Source organism: Emydura macquarii, unplaced genomic scaffold, assembly GCF_026122565.2.
Source record: "Emydura macquarii macquarii isolate MOO-44397 ecotype Brisbane River unplaced genomic scaffold, CSIRO-AGI_Emac_v2 contig_3287, whole genome shotgun sequence".
Taxonomy (NCBI): Eukaryota; Metazoa; Chordata; order Testudines; family Chelidae; genus Emydura; species Emydura macquarii.
The window spans coordinates 602842-626473 of NW_027133424.1; the positions used below are offsets into that span (position 1 = coordinate 602842).

General features: G+C 47.7%; 1 long non-coding RNA gene across 1 annotated transcript in view; it reads right to left on the minus strand.

Annotated features, from left to right (window-relative positions):
- Nucleotides 1-926: 926 nt before the first annotated feature.
- Nucleotides 927-23632, minus strand: part of LOC137142990 (uncharacterized) — a 39451-nt gene continuing 16745 nt past the window's right edge. The window contains exons 3-4 of the long non-coding RNA XR_010917071.1: nt 1546-1734; nt 927-1118 (exon numbers count right to left, since the gene is read on the minus strand). This is a non-coding gene — a long non-coding RNA (uncharacterized lncRNA). The remainder of the gene's footprint in view (nt 1119-1545; nt 1735-23632) is intronic.

The following is a 23632-nucleotide window of genomic DNA, read 5'->3' on the forward strand; positions in this document are numbered from 1 at the left end:
TAATGCAGCCCAATATGCTATTAGCCTTCTTGACAACCAGGGCACACTGCTGACTCATATCCAGCTTTTTATCCACTGTTACCCCCAGATCCTTTTCTGCAGAACTGCTACCTAGCTCATCAGTCCCCAGTCTATAGCTGTGCATGGGATTCTTCCTTCCTAAGTGGAGGACTCTGCACTTGTCCTTGTTGAACCGCATCAGATTTCTTTTGGCCCAATCCTCCAGTTTGTTTAGGTCCTTCTGTATCCCATCCCTACCTTCCTGGGTATCTACCACTCCCCTCAGCTGAGTATCATCTGCAAACTTGCTGAGGGTGCAATCTACCCCATGTTCCAGATCATTAACGAAGATGTTGAACCTGAATCACTGTGACAGTTAATGGGACTTAGGTGCCTAAATTTACATGCTTTGGAAAGTGTGGCTCTGATCCTTCAGCAGAATCTTACATACAAGGGAAACGCAGACCAAATTCCACTCAGCTCTAAGGCCGGTACTGTGTACCCAAACACCAAGACTAAACTTACTTGATTTTACCAGTCTTTTTTAACTCTTCAATATCTCAAGGCAAGTTGTCAGGTCATGACATTTCTAAATGCACAATTTCCAAGGCGCTACAAGTGAGTGAGCCCAGAATCAGGGGATTAATGAATAGCAAGAACATGAAATAACTGTCCTGGCTGATTGAGATAAAATATACATGGGTAGCAGGAAGGCCTTTAAACCACAATTGATTTTAAACTTTTACAGGGCTCTGAGCCCAAAGTGACTAATAATCAAGAGAGGGAAAAAAAAAAAAAAGGGGATCTCTCTGACCTCAACAAGGAAAACACGACCTTGACCTTTAAGTTTCCATGAACCCGGCCCCACTTATTTGGATTGTTGAGTCATTCTGCAAAACATATCTGTTTGATCAAGCATTAAGATTGTGCGGGGTTTGGGGTGAGGGGAGGATTTTTATTTGGTTGGGATCCAGGCTTGTTGCAACCAAAATGGGGAATTTCAGTTGCATGAAGTAGCATTTGTGAGCGAAGAAAGTCATCTGATTTGTCTTTGGATGTCTGGCATTTCTATTTCTCTAGGGTTTCTTTCGTGTTTTTGGTGTTGAAATCTAAAGACACTTTTAAAATGAAAATTAGTCACTGGGAAACGGCAGAATTATTTCAGTAATGATCTATTTTAGTTATTCATAAGTTTAAGGCTAGAAAGGACTTACGATCTGACCTCCCACATAGCCTAGGTCAGAAACCCCCACCCATGATCCCTGCCTCCAACCCATAACTTTTCAGCTAGACCAATTCTTTTTAGAAAGAGACAGCCAACGGTAATTAAAGGCTCCATATGAGGGCAAATCAGCCACACCCTTCAGTAAGCTACTCCAACTGTTAATTGCCCTCATTTTTCAAAGATTTGCACTTTATTTCTGTTTTGAATTGGTGTAACACCAGCTTCCAGCCATCGATTCTCATTCTTTCCTTATCTGAAGAGCCCTTTTCTATCAGAAATCTTCGCCCCATGTAGGTACTTAAAGACTGTAATCAAGTCACCTTTTAACTTTTTCTTGGATAAACGACTGATTGATCTCAAGTCTCTCACTGTGGTGCTGGTTTTCCAGACCCTGCATCATTCCTGGAGTTCTCTTCTGAACCTTTTCCAATTTGTCAGCCTCCTTTTCAGTGTGGGGACATCAGAACTGGACACGGTGTCCAGTGATGGTCTCATCAGTGCAGTGAGAGCTAGGCATCAAAGAGAAAGGTGGATGAGGAGTCAGCGGCATGGGACATGTCAGTTACATAGAGGGGTACTGGATTGCAAGTTACTCAGAGGACAGAGACGAGTGGGAAGGGAGAAGGCCGAGTTAAATGGAGCAGGAGGGCAGAAGTCCGCTGAGTTCTCTACAAAGGAGCATGGTGGTGGATGTGTAAAAAGGGAAGCTGTTTTAAGACAGGGCAGCTGCAGAGGCAGGGTGAGAGTGGGGGATCCACAAAGAGATGTAGGTGCTGCTACAGTGAGCGTTACAATGCCTCATTTTTAGTTGCCTAGAAAAATAAATCACTGGAACACACAGGACTACACAAAGCATGTGTTAGGCCATAGGCAATGAATGAGGTGAGACAGCTGCCTAGGAATGGGATCCACAAAAGCTGTCATATCAGGTGGAGAGGCTCCACAGGACCTGAAATTAGAGGGGTGTTCAAATTTACAGGGGGGTGGAAAACGACTAAGCTGGCAACAGATTAAACTAGTTGACCACTGGGGGGGGGCATGTAGGAGAATTCGGGGGGTCTAGGGAAATCCTGCAACCACATAAGCCAGCCAATGGGAGACGGTGCTGACGGAGATATGCTAAGCCCTGCCCCGCTCGCAGAGCTAGGTGTATCCCTGCTTGTGAGTCCTGCGGCTTACGCACCTGAGCTGTCTCCTGTGACATAGAGTTAGGAGCCTGCCTCCCTTACCACAAGCCAGGACTGGAGGTGGGGGTGGTGCCATCTCCCACAGATTGTTAGCCCCGGGGTTAGAGTGCTCCCCAGCATGGGGGCAATAGAGGGAGACGCCTTCTGGCTCTGATAGCTGAGGCGCGGCGAGGAACACCAGGGCTGGCTTTGATGCATTGCCTGGATTACGGTGTTGGGATTTGTTACGTGTATGGGGTTTTCTTCTGTGATCAGTTATCCTCACAAGGGCCATTTACACTAAGGGACTGTTTGGGGGATTCTGTCATGTCACGGCTTGCTGCAAGAGGTTGCTTCAGACAGGGTTGCCCTCTTATAACAGTCACCCACACTTCCCCGGGCGTGCCCCTACCACCGGGCTACAGGACATTTTGACCTCTCCTGTTGAAGCTGTTCTACTGTGGATAAATATCAAACCCTTTCTCCCCCTCAGAGAGGGGAACTAAACCTGGCTCTCCTGCAGCCTGAGTGAGTGCTCTAACCACTGCACGAAGAGTGGGAAAAGGGGCAGCTCCTCCCCCTCGGTTCTGAATAGGGTCTGACCCAGCAGGTGAGGTCTGAGCCTGCTTACCGGAGCGGGGCCCTGCACGCGAGCTAAGCAGGAACCTGTCTTCCCCTGCTTTGTGCAGCGCACTGGGGCTTAGGTGGGAGAGAGTCGTGCAGGCACCTGGAGGAAGGCAGCAGGGCACATGCCCCAAAACAGAAACTTGGGTGCTCAGGGAGTTTAGGCCCCTACAGGATTAGGTGTCAGATGCAAACAGAGTGGGAGCTGAAGTGGCTGCAGACAGGGCGAGCGTTGCAGAGGCAGTGGAAGCGCTGTCGTGGAAGGAAGGGACTTGCCCTTCGACCAAAGGGGAAGGACTAACTATATTGCTGAGAGCAGAAGTTTGGGAAGGTGGGAATGGAAGGATGGCCGGGGTCAGATCAGACAAGAAGGAGGCAGATTTGTGGGGGTGTGGGAAAGCAAGGGGCTCCCAGAGGGCAGACAGCACTGGTGGGAACAGCAGAGGGGCAGGGAAAAAGGGAGGGTGAGATGGAGGGGAGAGGGGACAATGATGGAGAGATGAAAGGGTGGGGGATCTGGGTGTAATCAGCTGGGTGGCGTGTCAGTGTGGCAGCGACATTCATTGGGATGGAGTCCAAGGGCAGTGGAGTGCAGCTGAGGGGGATCTGATGCGAAAGCAGCTGAGCAGTTAAATTGATAGTCAGGCGATCAGCTGAAATGTATCAATTAAGCAGCTGGGAGATGACTAAATGAGCCAGCGGCATTAAGTCCATAGCTGAGCTGGGCTGGGAGTCTTGTGATCAGCAGGGGCAAGAAGGAGCAGGAGCAGGCAAAGGGGCATCAGATCATCTTTCCTGGAAGGGGCTGCAGGGGATTACCCGCTCTGTGCTGGCTGCACGGGGCTCGCTGCCTGGCCCCTGTGTTGGAGCAGCAGTAAGGGGAGAGAAGCTGGGAGGATGCCAGCCGGAGACCATGCAGCCAGAACTGGACCTATCTACCTGCAGAAGCTAGCGCTGCAGGCTCTGTACCACCACAGCCCTGCTTCTTGGCCGCCTGTTCGCCTTTGGGGGCCTCTATTTCCCATCCAATCCTACATCGTGCTTTCCACAGTGATCACCCAGCAGGGCCCCCTCTAGCCTCGCCTCGCACCTCTGCGTGAACAGGTCGGTGTTGCAGGGGCGTCTCTCAGCTTGGCACCCCCTTTGGTTCTGTCACATTTCCTGTGGCCTTGCCCTCTGGCCAGGTCATTACACAGTCCATTTCCCTTCCAGGGCAGATGGCAGAGTCCATCTCAAGGCCCTTACGCCCATCCCTCTGGAACCTGTCATTTTCTTAACACCCAGGCACTCCCTCTTGGCCTGGGGCAGAGGGCAGGGACCCACCACTGCCTTCTCTGGGCTCCACAGCAGGGACCCTAACTGAGGCAGATACAGACTGGTTCTTCGATCCCTCCACCATGGCCTGAGCTGCTTCTACCTAGCTCAGGGTCAGGCTCTGCTCTGCCCTCCCTATCAGACCTGTCTGTCCTCACAGTGGCCCCTGAGCACGGTCAGGAGGTGCTTTCTCAAAGACCATGCCCAGCGCTTCTGTGCAGCTGCTGAGAGCACTCCCCCGGTCTCTCACCTTCATTGCCAGCACTAGCTCCCTCCTCTGACAGCACTGCCATTGCCCCCCCTTCTGTGTGTCTCGGGCCCCTGGTCTAGCAACAAGGCTGTGACCAGCTCCCCGTGCTCCTGGAGGGTTCAGGAGGCCAGCCTTTACCTGGCAGTGGCCAAAAGCTGATTCCATGTGTCCCAGTTCAGTGGGGGATAGGGACCTGGAGCTACTGAATTCTCTTCCTGCTCAGAGGCTTTGGGCAAGCGTAGCGTTCTCTGGGTGCCTCCCTCCCACCCTCACTACACAGAGCTTACAAAGCCCTGCTACCTCCCAGGTGACTTAATTTGGACAGAGCTGTGAGCCTGGTAGCTGGAAGGTGCTACAGAAGAGCAAGGTATTATCGGGAATAGAATGAAGTCACTTCTCTTTAAGACACAGCTGGCTGCTTCTCCTTCCAGCACGTGGTGCTGAATATTGCAAATGCTGCAGAGTTTGCAGAACTGGAGGAGCTATAGATAATTCCAAAAGCAGCTGAGGTTGCTTGATAACACAGCCTGCAGACACACACATCTCTAACCTAAAAAGATGACCCTTTATTTTCCTAAATGATCTGCATGGCATGATGCAGGACTCACCAGCTGGGATTCTCTGGACTGTGCTATGCAGGAGGTCAGCTTAAAGGATCCCAAACCTTCTGCCCTTAAATCTCTGCACCAAGGAAGAGCACAGGCTGCAGCGGGCACAGCTCCATTTTTTTCACAAGTGGCTAAGCCATGTTGCATGATGGAAGCTGTGGGCTTCCATCTGTAGGATACGCACCTCCAGCAATCCCACTGATAATATTTAGGCCAGCTGGTGTAGATGGGGTGGGGGGAGGGGGTGAAAACAGCACCATCTTGTGCAAATGAAGGGATTGATCCTGCCAAATGCTGAGCATTCTGGCTCCTGTGACTTCACTGGGACCCCTTAATGCTTAAAGCTAAGCATGTGCTTAGATGCTTTGTTGGATCAGGGCCAGGGTGCTCTACATCTTGCAGCACCGAGCCCAAAGTGTGCCCTTTGAGGCGGTGCCAACTTCTGTGGGTACCAGGACGCCAAGCACCCACCAGAAAAAAATAGAGGGTGCTCAGCACCCACCGGGGCTGGCTAGGCCAGCGATCAAGTGCCCTTCAAGGACGGTGCTTCACAGCCCTCTCCCCACCCATCAGAAAAAATTAGTAGGTGCTCAGCACCCACTGGGCTATGCCAGTAGCAGAGGTGGGCTTGGGACTGGCCACTTCCAGCTGGGAGGGGATGCTGCTGCAGGCTGCTCTGTGCAGCGTGTGCAACTCCCCTCCCCTTTGGGGAGGCTAGTCCTCCCCTTCCACCCAAGACCCCAACTCCTCTCCCCTCTCTCACCAGCCAGGAGGGGCGCTAGAGAAGGCAGATGCCACACGATTCTGACAGAGGGTAACCGGCTCAAACCCAGCATGGAACAAACTCCAGGGGAATTAAGGGGAAACATCTTTAAAGCTGGTTATTTGGGAGAGATTCCAAGGCAGCCCGGGAGGCTGCAGCCAGAAACAGAATCTAAGCAGAGAGCTAACAAGAGGATGGAGAGCAGGGAGGTGTAGGAATTGGCCAAAGAAGAGGCACAGCCTCCTGCCTTTCTGAAATGACACTGGAGCTTGGAGTCTTTCCAGGAAAACCAGGTTAAAGTTCTCAATAATGGGCTGTGAAGACTCTAATGATAGAGGATGAAGATAACCTGCAGGGTGTAAAGGATGCTGACCTCTCCAGGAACAGTTTCCTTGTGACCATGCAAGAGGAGAGCTAGGCTGCCTGACTTTCAAGTCAAGCGCCTGACAGATGTCACTAAATCAAAAGTGATCAGCAACAAAACTTGGGTGGTATTTGCAAAGGTAAAAATCCAAGAAGGCAAGAAGATTGTGTGTGCTGAAGAAAGGCTCCCTTCAAGCATTTCAGAGAGACCACTGCAGAAAAGCTGAGCTGATAGGGTTTTTATCTTTCATTTATGCTTGTAGCAAACTTGTCTCTGAACCAGGGGCATCTGCAGTGAGGACCATCCCACTATGTCTTCTTTGATCTCCACTTCTCCATTCTCCCAGTGGGATTCACCCTTCTGCTTTTGCTCTGTGTTAAAGAGGCACATGAAAAGAAAATCTCCCTTCTCTGGTGAAACATAAATCATTCCTCATGTTCTTCTCCAGCTCGTGTCACTGCATGAAGACTGAGGCAGAGAAACAATCCTCAGGTGTTTTGAAGGTCACATTGGATAAGCAGCCAGGAATTCAGATGTTGCCTCTCTGAGCTGCTTGAGTGAGACTTTTCAAACCACAATAAAGATTCTGGGTTTGGGCTTTACTTTCAGTGAAATGTTCCCGTGGACTTCCATCCAGTTGCCCTGTCTTGCATCGAAAGGCAATTGAAACCTGTTTCTTAGTCCTCATAAATGCACCTCTCCAATCCTGTTTTTGCTTCTGGAAAGGACATTTAATTTGCTCTGGGAAAACAAAGACCACGTGCCATGTCACTTAGGAGAAAGAACCGCAACTGGGGTGGAGTGAGGCAGAGTCACAATAACCTGGGTGTTTCCATCACGCAGTTCGCAAAATGGAAATCATTTGTAGATCCCCTTAGCGCAGCTCCTGCCAGTCACCCGAATCCTGCTCCCCAGCTCTGTTTCCTTCATTCCCCTCCCACGTCTCTCTCCCCAGTCTTTAATATCCCTGATCAGTCCCCTCCTGACTTCTCTCCACCTGTCTCTCCTGCTGTACAACAGAAAATAGAGTGAAGATACAGCAACAAACTGCTGCCAGTGTCAAGGGAGTAAGGGTTCGAGCCCCAAAGGGAGTTTGGCACCTACCCATCTCTTTGTGAGTGGTGCCTAACTGCTGGCACCTAGTCTCAAAACCCCCCACTCAGCTGCCACTCAGCCCCCTAGGCACCTATGTTTCTGCCAGCAGGCATGAGCAAAACCGAAGCCCCAGCGGGATTCTCAGACTGGGCGCTCCCCGCCTGTCTTGGCTGTGGGGCCGGGTCCCATCGGCGTTCTCAGAGCAGGCCTGCAGGATTGGGCTGCGTGCAAAAGACAGCATTGCGTCTGCCAGTCCCAGAATACCCAACAGCCAAGGAGCTAATGCCTTCCGTGTGGAGATGGGGACACACATTCAGGTCTCCGTGCCAATGAATATTTATTTATACACAGCGGTCCCAACACTTCCACTTGCTTTCACTAGACTCTACCCTTTGTAGAATACACTTTAGCTTGTTTTCACTATCAACCTAAGTGCTGCGTGTTCAGCAGAGCTGCGAGCTGGGGGTACTGATCCTTTGGGAGCAGTGGATCCTGCAATCATCCAGGGACACAGGGGCTGGGTACTCCAGGGAATGCTCAGAGGCTGGAGCATGCCTGTCACTAATTTTCAGCAGGATGATGGAGCCTGCACAGGATGAGGGGGTGCTCGTGTTGCCAGGGGTGGAGACCACAGCAGGCACAAACCAGGTTTCTTCACATGACAAGCAACTGGTAGCAAGGTGCTTCAAAGCCATGTCCCAGATGGTTCCCACTCCCTGGGTCTCAAACATTGGTCTGCAGGGTTCCCAATCAACAGTCAGCTCCCTGCTCCCCCCCGCAGCTGATTGCCAACTGACTGAGTGAATAGACCACGAAACCTGAAACTACATTGGAGAGGCCTCTCCTGGTCCCTGTTTGGAGTAACTCCAAGGCCTCTGATTGGTCAAAGATTCCCACTGAAATTCTGAGAGCGGCACAGGAAATTGTCTGCACAACTTGGCTGCTACATAGGACCCTGCCTTCTTGCCTCACTCCAGGTTCATGCTTCCCTGCCTTGATCCTGATCCTTGCTTTGCTGTTCAGCTTCATCTCCAATCTTTGACCCAGCTCTCTGACTCCGGCTGCAACCCTTGGCTTGCCTGCCAACTCCTGCCCCAGCCACTAGACCCAGCTACCTGCGTCCCAGCCCCAACTTGCGCAGATGACTACCACAAGAGATGAGCCCAAGAAAGCAAAGAGGACGGAGGCTCTGAGGAGATCCAGGCTTACCCAAGTGAGCCACCGGTTCATAACCAAGCACTGCATGCTTGAATTGCACAAGAGAACCAATTGTTGTGGGAGTAGGTGAGCCAACTACACACTGAGAACACAATGCTGCAGACACAGCCCACTCCTGATCAGAGTCCTTCAATACCCCTGCCGGAACAGTGTGATGATAATCATCAGCAGTTCTGGGGTTTATGAACCAATGCCACCTCCAGTTCTTACTCCGTCCCCAGACCAATGCTTCTGATCAGGCCAAAATAGGCCCGGGCAGCTTTGTCTGCTACTGTCTGGGGCAGCTTTGAATTGGGCTTCCCCTTTGCCAGAAGGCAACAACTCAGTATTGTCAAACTGAGACACTGTTCTTCACTCTCTGTATTGGTTTGGTAGATAGGGCATGTGCTGCTGGACCTGGATGAGGACCAGGTGGCTGGAGAGACACCTTCTTTTCCTCTCTCTGTTCTTGAAGTTGGTCATCGATTTGGATAGCAAGGCTGATGAGAACGTCCAGGCCTGCAGGATTCTCAACCCGGGCCATCTCATCCTTACTTTCCTCCTGCGTGCCCCATTGGAACTGGTATTGTGGCGCTGCCTCATTCCAGCCGGTGTCTGTGATAAGCTGAGGGAGTGTTCTGCATATGAGGCAAGCATGCTCTGTCCCTGCCAAAAAGTTTCCTGACAGCAGCTTGCGCTGAGTGGGCACAATGAGAGTCATCAGACATTGATTATATCAACTCTAATTAGTCTTCCTTTCTCCCTGGCTCCTCCCTCCAGGTGCAACCCAGGCAGTTCATTGGCCCACCTAAGCCCGTCAGGCCTGGTTTGGAGTGGACACCCCATGACCAACCACTTTACAAGAATGGCCCATTTTATTTCCTGTGCCTCATCCAAAGCAACAGCCTCATTATGGATAACCCATATAATCAGTTGCCATGGTCTGCCAAATGTCATTCTCTCTGAGCACTTCATCTCTCAGTTCTGGCAGGAGGCTCTCCTCTGCATGCCATCCCTCAGACCAACAGCCAAATGGAGAGAGTAAACCAAATCTTAGAGCAGTACCTAACAATGCTTCACCAACAGCCACCAGGATGATGGGTCTTCACTGCTACCATACGCAGAATTTGCATACAACAATGCAGATCAAGCTTCCAGGGATCAGAGCACTTTCTTTGCAAACTACGGGATCCTCCAAGAGTTAGCTGCATCCTCTTCCAACCCAGCAGCATTGGATTGGGTTCAACAGATCCATCAAATCCAGGACAGACTCAGGGGCCATCTTGAAAAAGCAAAACTGGATTACAAATGGCATGCAGACCAGCATCATCAATCAGGTCCCTCTTCTTCAGTGGCTGATGAGGTGTGGCTCTCGGCAGAACATCTTCATATGGATACACCTTCCCACAAACTGCATCGCCAGTTCCTGGGTCCCTATCAAATCACACGACAGATCAACTCAGTCACCTTCGATCTCAACCTACCTCGATCCTTCAGGATCCATCCAATTTTCCACATTTTGTTGCTAAAACCATACCCAGAACCTCTTCCTTCATTGGGACCAACCACCTCCTTTGCTAATACAAGTGCAAGATCACGACAGTTACATCATCCATGAGGTTCTATGTTCCAAGCTTAAGTGGAGCAAACTCTGGTACCTAATCAACTGGTACACCAGGGTACAGCCCCGAGGAAGGCATTGGGAACTGGCAGAAGACATTCACATCCCAGCTCTACTCGAGATGTTCCACAAAAACCCTCCTGAGACACCCAGTCTGGCATTGTGCTGAGGAGATCCCTAGGGGTTGGGGTACTTTCATGACCACCCCTCAAGTCTCAAACCTGGGTTGGTGGGCTTCCCAGTTGATGGTCGCCTCCCTGCTCCCATCCAGCATCTCACTACCCACTGTGTGAGCAGAGACCATGAAACCTGAAGCTACATCAGCGAGGACTCTCCTGGGCCCTGCCTGGAGGAACACCAGGACCTCTGGTGAGAACTTCCTTTTGAAACCCCAAGTGATGCACAGGAAGTTGTCCACACAACTGTGCTCTTCTGGCTTCTACATCAGACCCTGCCTTTTCACCTGCCTCCTGCTTGATCCTGATCCTTGCCCCAGCTCTCTGACTCCAGCTCTGACCCATGGCTTAACTCCCGATTCTGCCTCCAGCTCTGACCACTAGACCTGGCCACCCATATCTCAGCTGTGACATTAACTCCTCCCCACCTCACAGATGCAGCCTTTGTCCTTGGTAACAGGAATCTGCCTGGCCAACTCCACCACTACAAAATCACTCATTTGTTTTGCCACTGAGTGAATCTGCCAGTGGTTGAATGCCCCATGAAGACTTTCCACTCCCAACTCTAATCTTCCAAGAGGAAGCACACCAGTTGGTGCCAGCTGGGGAAGCTTGCAAGACTGCTACCCATTCGGTAGAGACAGAGACGGTTACAGTCTCTTATAGAGTTAAGAAAAGAGTGGGGGGAACTTCCACAAATAGTTGAAATATGAATTTGGATAAAAACCTTATTCATAAACCATTGTTCAATTTTCTTTCTGTAACGATGGGCCTATTGGCAGTCTGAGCTTAATTCCTGGCTCTGCTTCTGGTTTGCTGGGCAAGTCACATCTCTCCCCGTGCCTCAGTTTCCCCATCTATAAAATGATGATGATACTAGAGAGTGTGTTGTGATCTGCTGATGAAAAGCACTATTTGAGAGTTAGGTAGTATTATCAGTGTGAACACTCACCAGCTGTACATTTTAAGCTTGAATGGATCGAGTATTTGCTGAGAGAACATTGTGCATTCAGTTGTAACATGAACCGGTTTGCAATTCACAATCATCCAGTCAGGAGATGGAAAGAATCCCATGTAGTTTACATAAGCTGCACAGTGATTTCAAAGGCTGACCTATCCAACATTTACAAAGAACTGTTTGCATGATAGTCACACTGGGAAAACCTGAAAAACATTCACAAATCATTCTGAAAAAGATATATTTCAGAATTGCACAATTGGCACCAGGCAGGCCATTCATCCAGATAGTACCGAATGGGGGACAAACCCCCCCAAAAGAGGACTGAGACAGAACCAGATATGGTTTTGTCTGGTATCAGACAGGGGACACCATTTTGAAGAGCTTGCTACATCACCCCCACCAGTGTGACTTCACACGCAAAACAGCACTTCAAAATCGTGTCCTCCATGCAGTGTGACCTCATAGGCACGGTGTGTACAAGGTCATGCCATTCCTGGAAGTACTGGAAAGTCCAGTGTTCTGGGAAAGGGTGACTGGCCACTCTCATTGGCTCACAGATGTTTTGCAAAGAGAGAAAAAGATTAAATTCAACAAAACCTATTTATTACAAATTATTCATTTAGCTCTAGCCTCAGTGGCTGACAACCTGGCATTGCTTGCCGGTAATAAATTCACTAATCTTTTTCTCTTCAACATATGCAATCTCTGGTTCAGAAGCCTCAGTTCAGGAATGTGTTTAAGAATGTGCTTAACTTTAAGCCCTTGCGTGATGCTGAATGAATAAAAATGACTATTTGTATCAGTGTTGCACTACATTTGATACAAAGAGTGTTGGTAAGAGGGTCAATGGAAAAGCTACAATCTGTCAAGTATGATTATCCTAGCTAAATCCATGTGTCATCACTGTATCTGAAGTTATGAATATTGGCTTTGTATCTGTATCTCAAATACGTGTTGTGTTCCTGGGTGACACCCCCAGATAGATTTATATCAGGACTAGCTAGCTGTGTGTTGATGGCCCACTAAGGACACTCAGCTCACAAAATGAGCCATTGAAGAAACTTATCCTGCCCAAAGGCCTTTCCTGTGGATGCCTCATACAGTGAAGAGCAAATGGCCAGAACAGCAAACTTGTAAAGAACACGTGATGAAGATATGTGACCATCTTTTACCTGTAACTCGCCATGCTCATGTGACCCTGGACTCCAACTTGGGCCAGTAACTTTTCATGCATATGGCAGAGGATATAAAAGACACCTGAAATATCTCCATTTTGTCTCATTCCTGCTCCTGTTCTCTGGACTGTGGATCTACAACTAAAAGCAGTATTTTGAACAATGGATGGAGGACTTTCCAATCATTTGGAAATTACCAGATAGACTTTTGAAAAACAGCAGTCTATTCCATCACTGCTCAAATCTGATACAAGAACTTTGCAATCATTTGTATTTATATGATCTGTTAACCATTTATAACTCTATTCTGTTATTATTAAATCTTCAGTTAGTTTACTAACGATTGGCTGACAGTGTGATATTTGGGTAAGATCTGAGATACATATTGATCTGGAGTAAGTGTCTCTTCCTTTGGGATTAGTAAGAACCTCACATATGGTGAATTTGGTTTCCAGTACCCCTCATTATATTAGTCCTGTTTGTCTGGATGGGAGCCAATGGCTGGAATGCCCAAAGGGGACTGTATTTAGCTTCTTGTTAACCAATGTGCTGCTACAGAAGTGCTTTTGATACTGGTTTGGTTAATCTAATTATAAAATAAACCACCAGCTTGGAGGAATTGCCTGCCCTGTTTGCAGTTTGCCTTGTAGTGACATCTCAGTGTGGTCCATCCTAGACTCCAGTCACACCATGTTTGGCACTTTATTTTTCTCTTTGCTAAATTGAACGGTCCCACTATTTTCACTCTCTCATATATAAGGCTCTTAGTTTTCACTTTTTACTGATTTTTACAGAAAAAGTCCTGGTTTCTACAAAAGCCATTGTTCATTTTTTATTGATTTTCACCCACATTTTGGACCACTCAGGTACATAAAAATACTGATTAAGTTAAGAAAATCTAATCCATTACATTAGGTAGATCTGTTTATGCTAGTAATAAATTAGTCTCAGTGTAAATGCAAGGCTGTCTGTTAAAGTAAGGCAATGAGTGGAAAAGACACACATGCCCATGCATTTGTTAACACATTGTTCATGAAATAAACCAGTGTTAAACTGCTTTTATTTTCAATATTCATATTTTTCTGTTTGTTGCTTTTTTTCTGATCTCCTGTCACCCAATATTAACCCAGAAAACTGAAGTTCATTTTTTGCACCAATTTTTCACCCAATTATTAATTTTTGTAATAACACTGAAATTCCAGGGACATTTTAAACAAAATTAAAATTAAAATGAATGTTTTGCTCAAATAGAAGCCTCCCCAGGTTTCCAATAATTTTTGTCACCCAACTCTGACCCCTCCTGTGGAGAACTGGGAAATATTTGTTTTATAATAGCCTATGTAATATCCCACAGTTGCTCTGTGCAATATAACCCTGCCTGAATGCATAATTATAATAAAAATCAGGCAGGAAAGATGAAACAATGGTCTAACGTAAGGAGCATTCCCTCAAACAATCACCAGATTTATGGCTTAAGATGCTAAAAGGTGCCCCTGAAAAAAGGGCATGGGGAAGTGGTCAGCCCAGCTGGAAGCTGACAGAGAGAAAGCAGGTGGCAGGCTGATCCGAAACAGGCTGGGAATCTGAGGACTGAAGTGAACAGGCTACAACTTACTGCACATGAAGAACAGGGGACACCAAGGCTAAGCAAGCAAAATAACTCCAGAAGAATCGAGAACCAAATCTGACCCCATTTCTCCTCACTCTGTTACACTGGCATGATCAAGGCTCATTTATCTCACAGGTCAAATGCTCAAATCAGTGGAGGAAAGGCCTGTTCACCAAACCAGTGCATGCACAATGAACTTTGAATTCACCATCCAAAAACGGTCATTAGCCTAGATAAATATCCCTCTTTTTGACTCATGAAGGAATTAAAGCAAATTCGCTCTCAACCGTCAGGCTAAAACAGTGTGGAGTCTCAGCTCCTGACCTAATAGGTCAGACACTGTTTCCTACTTATGTAGGGGGTTGCCTCAGGAACTCTATGGCTGATGAGATACTGATCTGGCTGCTGTATTTGCTAGAGATGAGTCGATAAGACATGCTGCAAACCTCCATTAGTCTGTACGTACAAGGTCTGCACAGCTTGGAGCACTGGAAATCCTGGCCTTAGCTTACACTATCACATCAGTTACAGAGTTCCCTGTGAATGTTCACAGGGTCCAAATCCTGGGTTTAACATTTCCTTGATTTGCCTTTCAGTTCCCTAAGCTCAGACATTCTAAGACCAGCTCAACGTTGTTCTCCCCAGAGATTCCTACCAGGCGAGTGGAAGCAGCTTCCCAAGCCAGTGCTGAAGTGTGTAGCCTGCATTGTACCTTCACAGAGCGGAGGACGCCCTGTCCATTCTCCAGGAGGAGAACTCTGGCAGAGTCCAAGCCCACTGAGACCTGCTAAATTACATGACTGGCAACCAGAAGGGTGTAACCTGGAGACCCAGTGAGAGAGTGGCTGGATTGCAGGTTTCCACTCCAAAGAGAAGTGGAGGCCCAGGCTTGCCACTGGATGAGGTGCCCTTTGGGGGCCTGGAAAAGGATCTCAGAAGAAGCTTGCCCAAGGCCCACGATGCTTTCTATTTCTGCTGTGTATCTATGCAGAGGCTGACTAGAATTGAACACAGTATCCCAGGTGAGACCACACCATTGATTTACAGATAGACTTGGAAGGATTCGATTTTTGTTAGTAAATGTCGATAAACCTTGATTTCACCATACGCACACAAACTGATGAAAATATATTACCAATCAGTAATATCAAAATTTACAGACAGGCAAAGTAAGAAAGAGGCTGCTTGAGAACTTATTAGAATTTGATTTAAGGGTATTTGCCTTGTATATTTTGACATGTGCTGTTGACAATATGGGTTTTAAAAGGTTATAAAGCTTTAACTTTCTGAATCTCCACATCTGCTGTCAATCAATAATTGTCTGACTCCCACCAGAATTTCCTGCAACTGTGAAAATTAGAATTGAAATTACAAAAAAATGCTTAAAAATAAACATTGATATTATCTGTCAAAATTATAAAATACTAAAAATGGAATTCTGCCAACGCTCTGTATAAAACAGCTTCATTATATTTTCCGTAGCCTTTTCTACTCCAGTCTTTATACACTTAACATTTTGTTCCCCCTTCCCCGCCACCCCATTATGCAGAGATTTGCAGTGGTTCCAAGATCTGAGTGGTTACAGCTAATTAAGGACCCAGCCATGTGGACAGGTAGACTGGATTATTCCTGCCAATCTGCATTACCTTGCATATGTCAACACAATTTCATCTGTCATCATGCTGCCCATTCACCTTGCTGGGTTAGGTCCCTCTGAAGTTCCTCACAGTCTGTTTGATTCAGCTAAATAATTCTTTGTTCCTATTCTTGATCATTAATCAGTGTGTTAAACCACAAACTGAACCTGGGTCACCCCACTAATTTGTGCCTCGTTTTGGCTACTGCAGTTCATACTTGCATTACCCTTCTTCCTCTATTATTATTGTTATAGCGCTGTGGAACGTGTAACAACTGTACTGAATATTACAGCTTTCCCACTGTCAAGCCTCACAGCTGCATTGGTGTGAAAATGTTTCCTAATCAAACCATTCTGTGGGTTGCTACACACATGGCCTCAATTTGAATGAGAATAGCCTCTTCCACTTATTCCTGCAGTTCTTGAGACTTTCAACAGTTTTCTCCTTAAGTCCTTAAACCTTGAACTCCCTGGTGGAAATTAGCCTACAACACGGAGGGGGACGGATCACAGCCAAAAAGAGACAGCCGCTACACTCCTTGTTGACTGTGTTTGTTGTTGTCCCCAATGGCTGGATTCCAGTGCTCCGCTAATTAAGACGGCACACTGGTTTTATTCAGAAAACTCTCCACATCACCCATTACTTTTCCTCTAAGATGCTGGAACAATTGCAGACAAAAGGTTAGCTGAGCCTACGCTAGAGGCATGACTTCAGACAGCTGCTGCCATCTATAGAGCAGGTTTGCATTAGCAAAGGCATCGAGAAGGACTAAAAACAGATAAGAGCAGGTGGTGCTGGGACTGGACCAATGCCAGGTGTTGTTGCGACTGTGCGAACTTGCCTTCACCATGAACAGAGCAGACAATGGAACCAACATGTACAAAATCCTGCAGGTGTATTCAGGTGCTGGGGTCATGCAGAAATGTGTGGGAGATGTGTACATCAGTAGATAAGATATTCTTACAGTGCCTAGTTCTCTATGTGACAGATGTTTCTGTTTAACCGCATGCTACAGAACAGAAAAGCCAACCCTTCCCAGCCACCAAGCTGGGAGGGGTTAAAAGCACTTTGGAGGACAGGATTAGAATTCAAAATGACCTCCACAAATTGGAGAATTGGTCTAAATGTAACTAGATTAAATGCAATAAAAATAAATGCGAAGTATTATACAAATATAAAATGGAGACTGTCCATCTAGGTGGTAGTACTGCTGAAAAGAATCTGGGGGCTAGAGTGGATCACAAATTGAATACGAGTCAACATTGTGATGCAGTTGCAAAAAAAAAAGGTTACTATCATCCTGGGGTGTATTAACAAGAGGGTCGTATGCAAGACACGGGAGGTCATGGTCCCGTTCTGCCTCAGCTGTAGTTCTGCATCCAGTTCTGGACACTACACTTTAGGAAAGATGTGGATAAACTGGAGAGAGTCCAGAGGAGAGCAACAAAAATGATCAAAGGTTTAGAAAACCTGACCTGTGAGGAAAGGTTAAGGCATGTCCAGTCTTGAGAAAAGAAGATTGGGGGTGGGGGGCTGATAACAGCCTTCAGATACGCTAAGGGCTGTTATAAAGAGGACAGGGATCATTTGTTCTCCATGTCCACTGAACATAGGATAAGAAGTAATGGGATAAATCTGCAGCAAGGAAGGTTTAGGTTAGATATTAGAAAAAACTTTCTAATTCTCAGGGTACTTAAGCGCTGGAGCAGGCTTCCAAGGGAGGTTGTGGAATCCCCGTCACTGGAGGTTTTTAAGATCAGGTTGGGCAAACCCCTGTCAGGGATGGTCTAGGTTTACTTGGTCCTGCCACAGAGCAGGGGGCCGGAACTGATGACTTCTCGAGGTCACTTCCAGTCCTACATTTCTTAGAATCATAGATTCGTAGCACTGGAAGGGACCTCAAGAGGTCTTCTAGTCCAGACTAGTCCAGTCACCTGTGCTCAAGGCAGGACTAAGTATTATCTAGTCCATCCCTGATAGGGGTTTGTCTATTGTCCTTATGCAATTTATTCTGGTGCTTAACTACCCTGACGATTAGGAAGCTTTTCCTAATGTCCGAACCTAAACCGCACTTGCTGCAATTTAAACGTCTTGTCCTATCCACGAAGGTTAATGAGAACATTTTTTCTCCCTCTTCCTTGTAACAACCTTTTATGTACTTGAAAACTGTTATGTCCCCCCTCAGTCTTCTCTCCCCCAGACTAAACAAACCCAATTTTTTCAATCTTCCCTCATAGGTCGTGTTTTCTAGACCTTTCATCATTTTTGTTGCTCTTCTTTGGACTTTCTCCAATTTGTCCACAGCTTTCCTGAAATGGGGGACCCAGAACTGGACACAATACTCCACTTGAAGCCATATCAGTGTGGAATAGAGCAGAAGAATTACTTCTCATTGTAGTTGAAAGAGAGAGCCTGAGACAGGAGGCCTGGTATAAAGCCTGCTGCTAAAAAGCAAAGTTAGCAAGAGTCAAGCTATGAGCAAAAGTCAGGCCCTATTACATAGCAGATGCCTGCTTGCAGTTTCACTATCCAATGCATAAACTTGGCAAGAACAGGGCTGGCATTGCAAACACACTAAGGCTCTAAGTATTCCAGTGAACACATTCCAGAAGGGTGCTACCAGAACACCCCGCTGTAAGGTTATGGTGTAAACACCCTTCCCCGAAGATGGTACAGGGACACACTGCCTCTTAAAGATAAGGTCAGGATGGCAGGGTGATGGGTAGAGATGTTTCAATCGGACCAACATGTACACAGTAAAGGGTGGTAACTAACCACATCAGAGGGACAATACATAAGCTGTTTGTATCAGTGTACAAAAGAGGGGTCGCAGATGGGGTATCTTGTCCAGCCTAGAGGGAAGTGGCACTGAGCCAAGTCCATCATAATGGGTGTACATGTGCTAGTGTAACTGTAGACATTGATCCAGGCCACTAGGACCGTACTTCGTTGACCATAAACCTGGCCGAGTGCCTTCACAACTGAACTGAGCCTTTGGGCACGTCAATCAAAGTCTGCTGGGCCAGCTACCTGTGCAGAGCCAGCACAGCAACTGGCCAAAGACACTGGGGTGCACAGGGATCCCCTGGGTCGGGAATCTGCATAATATTCACCACAGGGTGACACGTGAGATCTCTATCGAGAGCCAGTGGCCTTCTGGTCATCATAATCATTACAAAATATATGTACGGCTAATATTTAAGGAGTTACGCATCATTACTAAAAGCTATGTTCTTAAGTCTTGGCGTTAAGGCAGGTCATCAGGGGTTGACATGCCTCAGGCTGTTCCTTTCAAGCAGGAAGTAACAGACACTTTCCCCCTCTCCCCCATCTGGTCATATGTGTTCTGTGTATTGTCTGTTTCACAACGGAGGCCTATCTGCAGGCTGAGCCAGCTACCAGTCACAAGGTTGTACAATCTACAAGAAAGAAGATCTACAGGATGAAACAAGAACAGCAGGGCGTGGGGCATGTCCTTTCTATGGCTAAAGAGAAAAGATTGTTAGAGCAGAGTACAAGGGAACCCAGGTGATCCTTCACCCATGAGGCAAGCTGACAGCATGTCTGTCTCATGAGCAGGGGATCACAGCCAAGACTGGCTGTAAAATGCTGCAAAGAATTTGAGTGAGCAATACTCCACAAGACAGGAGAGACTCTAGCTGGGTAAGTCTAGGTTCTAGAATGCATGTTATGATTTTATTTTAGATAGAAATATTGGAAACAAAATGGTTCCACTTGCTATCTCTTGAATCTCTGTGCCTTGTTAAATAAATGTATGTTTATAATTAAATCAAATATATCCAAGTGTTGTGTGCAAAGCAGAACGGTTACCTGAGGTAGAACTGGTAAGCTGGGGTGCAATGTTTCTATGGACACAATGAATCTGTGAACGCAGTGAGTGTCCAGTGAACCAGGGCTGACCACTCCAGGGGACACTCCGAGAGCTATGGGACTGGAGTGTGCCCCTCAGAGAACCCCAGAAGCAGATGGCAAGGGGCTTCCGGCTTTGTAACAGCAAAACTCAGCTGGCCAGGCCAGCTCGATACACCTCAATCACTGTCGTCATGGGAGTTATTTAAAAGGGGTCTTGTAATATTACTATCATGGTGAAATTTAGGTGAAATTATGGGTCCTTAGACATTAGTTTTGGAGTCTGGAAACAGCCCCAGGAGGCAAAATAGGTTTTTTTCCAGACAAAGAAGAATGGCCAGCACCTCTTGGGTTCAATTGCAAATCAAACCAGGTGTAGCAGAGAACAATGGGTTTGTATCAGAGATCGCAGGAAGACCATTTGCATTGTAAAATCACAGGACACTGCAAAACTTAACATGGTGTTGGCTCCCTGGGGGGCACAGAAATCTCAGCCCCCAGATAGGCCTCCTGGCTTTGAAAGCAAAGATAAATTCGATAAAGTCAAATCCAGCTGCTGCTTCCCCACCTCCCGCACTGGGCTCCCGCCTCCCCGCGAGCAAGAGCAGCTGGGCTACTCTCACTCAAGGGGAATAGAGCCCAGCTGCGGCTCCCTCCCAGTTTAAACGGTAATCAGCTTTTTAAAACATTTGAACAGCTGATTATTATTTAAATGTTTAGGCTTTTACATCCCTAACCCAGATCTATCTCTTCTAGTCTTCCTTCTTAGCACTTAAATCTCTGTTCCTTGTTAATAAACCTCATCTGGTTTTAGCACAAAACCAGCTTGGGGCTATCTATTAAGCTGAAGGGTAAAATCCACAGCCTGGTGCATGCGACCTTGGGAACTGCTGTGAGGATCTAGCGAAAGAGGCCAGGCACTATAGGGGAAGGGGTCTGAAGGAAACTAGGGGCTAGAGGGGTTCTTGGTGTCACCCTACAAGGAGTAACCAGGCTGGTGGAAGCTGGGGGAGGCCATTGTGCTTTGCACAGGTGGCTGGGGTCAGGGCTCTGAGCCAAACCTGCACAGTGCAGAAGCATGCATGTTTACCGGGCTGGCGTGAGTGTGCCACTCACTGACCTGTGGAGAGCTAGCGAAGCCTGGTGCTTGGGCTGCCCAGGGAGTTGGGGAGCTGAGCCGTGGCAGGCAGACAAGGCTTCTGCATGCTAAGGGCAGGTGGTAGTGAGGGCCCCACAAACCTGGGTACCACCACACAGCTATGGAGACAGTGTCAGGAGCAAGCTAGGTTTCAGTGAAGGCACGGAGGTGGTGAGAGCAGGAGAGCAAGAGGGTGTGGGTGCTGGATACACTGCTGCCCTCTGCTCGCTGTTCTGCCTTCACTCCTGCTGCCCGTCAGCTGGTGCTGAGGATTAGCAGCAGGGCTGAAGGGGCTGGGGAGTAACTGCAGGGTTAGTGATGGGGCCTGAAGAGATTAACTGTGGGGCTAGGGGCAGGATGGGGGGTTAGCAGGTATCAAACAGATCTAGCCTAATAGGGCTACTCCCTTCCTACATTCTCTGGGTCTATGATTTCTTAGGTCTCCCTCTCCTGAACCAACTCTGCTGCTCCCTCACTCCCATAGCATCCAACTACAAACCTTACACACCTGGGGAGAAATTCACCCTGGCACTGGGGGCCAGCACCTGGCCCGAGCCCTACTTGGATCCCATTTAAAGCAGGGCACAAGCAGGAATTACGTGGAGCCCAGGCGAGGAAATGCACCAGAGTCATTCAGCCTGAGAAGAGATCCCACACGAGGAGTTGCACTGACCGCAATGAGGCCAGCGGCTGATCATGGCAAGGACGGGCTGTGCAAGCTGGGACACGTTCAGTAAACCCAGACAGTGAAATATGCTTCTTGCGCAGAGCTGTCTCAAGGCCCGTTAGATGGAGCGTGCAGCTATGAATCAGCCCTGCATGCTGCTGGCCTGAAACTGTGCAGCAGGAGATGAGAAAAAGGAGCTGGAGCAGCAGTCTGTCCATCCTCACTAACAACACGATAAAAACACGAAGGAAGTCGACCATCCTGATCATTAAACCCCTCCGCAGCTCAGCCAGCAAAGGACAAAGAGATGGCAAGGAAATAGACTGGCATCCGACATTAGCTGGTAGAAAACCAGAGAACCAGTGTCAGCAGATTGTGCAACCTGCATGTAACCAGGCCATTGAAGCAAGCCAGGGAAGCTGCAGTCTGTAAGAAATATCTGCAATTAACAAGCAAAGCATGAACCCTGCAATGACCTTCGGTGCACGTCTCTCCTTTCCCATCATGCAAATTGATATTCAAACACGATATTGGTGAAGTGCACAGCTCCTGCCACAGACAGCTCACAAAGCTACTGTTGTAGATGGGCTTTGATAAGGCACAGGTAACGTGCCCATGGAAAGAGAAACACCACGCATATGTGGTGTTCTTAGGGTGAAATTAAGGCAGTGAGAGGCTAAGACACCACTTCAGCCCCTGCACGAAGGTGACTTTCACCTGTCACATGATGGACGTTCAGGAACCCCCAGCCTCAGAGCTGGGGAACGAACCATTCTCAGCATGACACTTGGGTGTGAGCAGAACCCATGTGAAGGGAGATTGATTTTCACAGCCAGTGCAGACCCTTTTATTGGATACATAGCAGGCACACGAGCAAGCCATTAACCTCACAAGAGCAGGAGAGAAGACCAAATTTTATTCCAGGGGACAGCGCCTCATTTTTCAAAGCCAGATTTGTTGCACAAGGTGGTGAAAGAACCCAGAATGGAATGTATTTCTTGAACACCGATATTTTAGTTTCTTTGCCTCATTTTCTCCCTGGAGCTTGGGGGGGGACGCAGAGCAGCCTGAGTATGCTGTAACGTCTCTCTTTGACTTCAAGAAGCATGCATGGCTTTCAAGATCCAGCTACATATTAAACCTTTTAAATGCCTAGATCACATAAGTAGGGAACAAAGTAGAGTGTGCTCCTTCACAGCATCAGCGTCATCTTATATCGAACGTAAGAGCGAGATGCTGTCAACATGGCTAATGGCCTTGTGCCTCACAAATGGGGACACCAGGTGTAACGAAAAGAACAAACAAGATATAGCGCTGGAAATAGTACAAGATACAGTGTAAAGAGAAAAACAAACTGATGGCAAAGACACAAGCTAAAAACATTTTTTCGGTAAAGAAGTAGAGATCACTCCAAATTTTTTTTACACCAAATGTTGATTAAATGGCTTTTTACTTACCTTTCATTCTTTATTTACTTTGTATCATTATAACTCACAAATTGACTGGCTATTTCTGAGATATTAAGAAACTACTCCCCAGGAAAGTTGTTAGAAATCTCTGTAGTAGGGCAGCCCCACCTCCAAGCGCCCCTCTTTGGCGAACTGTGTCATGCAGTGTTGTTTCCTGGCATTCCTGCAGTTTCCTGGCATGCCTGTCTCAGTTTCCCCTACATGCACCCTGTGACAAAGTGGGAATGTTCTTAATGCTTTCTCTGAATGCTCTGTGCGCGCCTCAGTTTCCCCTATATATTACTCAAGGATCTCGCTTGAGGGTTAAGGGAGTGTGATCATTGCAGAGGCCCCTGGAGGTAAGTTTGGACAGCTCTTGCTGCCTGTGTACAACCAATGGCTGACGCTCTGTATCCCGATGGCCAGGACCCCTCCTCTGCAAGGAGCCAGACGAGAGGTGTTGGAGAACAAAGGAGAGGTGGAGATCCAGTGACCTCCCTGCCCGGGGGAAAGGGACAAAAAGCAAAGGGAGGAGCAGAGGCGTGCCTGGTATTGGTGAGCTGGAAGCAGGTCAGTCCCCTGTGTGGGAGCTCAGGGAGAAGAGCCCCCAACTGGCAGCTCTGGAATGCCCTTAGGATGGGCTTTGCCATAATTTCCTGATTTCTGTGCTAACAAGATCTGTTCTACGCTGTGTTCTTGACACCTGATAAACCTGACTGATTTC